This window comes from Oryza sativa, chromosome 12 (assembly GCF_034140825.1).
Source record: "Oryza sativa Japonica Group chromosome 12, ASM3414082v1".
NCBI lineage: Eukaryota > Viridiplantae > Streptophyta > Magnoliopsida > Poales > Poaceae > Oryza > Oryza sativa.
Window position 1 is genome coordinate 8,587,501 of NC_089046.1, and position 1,095 is coordinate 8,588,595.

The window sequence follows — 1,095 nt, forward strand, 5'->3', positions numbered from 1 at the left end:
GTAGCTGGTTTCGAGGTAAGGTCAGGGCGCTACAGAAATGGCAGATACTACGTTCTCCCGCCTTGATAGATAGTTCTGCTAGAAAGCGCTCATTAGAAGTCGAGAAAACATGGTTTCTGGCTCTTTCTTTGTCGTAAGGTCTAGAGTTGGACAACCATCATAGCACTCGCTTAAACAGATCTCTACTGCCTTAGCAATTGAAAGCAGGAGAGGTAGGTGCGTTGCCCTTAATGTAGCAGTCAAAACAAGAATCCCTTATCAAGCAAACCCGGCACTCCTTAACTAACTACTGTTCAGTTGAAAGTAGGTGGATCAATAGAAAGCCTCTTCAACCCTCGTCATCAAGAGCAATCTGATCTCGCTTTGATTCATCAACAATAGGATGATCGATAAGATATGGTTACTGGTCAAGTCAGCTCATTTTACTTTCGGAGGGCTTGTCTTTTTTCTTAGACTAAGGGAGCAAGCTAGAATCCTGCTTTTCCGAAAGAGAGTGGGATGCGTCTACCAACTTGTCCTCTCAATTGAATGTTACCAACTTGTCCATTAATAGTAAGGAACCTAGGGATATCGGGACGGGAACTTATCGATACCGATACACTCAAAGTCTTGATTTGTCTAATAACGGATATTGAACGGTATTCCCTTGCTTCTGTTTGTTAAAAAAAAACCATGTGTTTCCAACCAACCTAGTAATGCATCACTTTAGGGGATGGGGGTGAAGGGGGACCTCCTAACTATTAGAAAAGGCAGCCAGCTTAACATCGATGAAGCTAGCACGAAAGCTATAAACTTAGAAGAGGAAAACAAATTGAAGAAATGAAATTAAATCTTTATGTACTGACTCCTAAGCGAATTATTTGGGATTGTGAAGTGAAAGAAATCATTTTTTCTACTAATAGTGGCCAAATTGGCGTATTACCAAACCACGCCCCCATTAACACAGCTGTAGATATGGGTCCCTTGAGAATACGCCTCCTCAACGATCAATGGTTAACGGCGGTTCTGTGGAGCGGTTTTGCCAGAATAGTTAATAATGAGATCATCATTTTAGGAAATGATGCGGAACTGGGTAGTGACATTGATCCGGAAGAA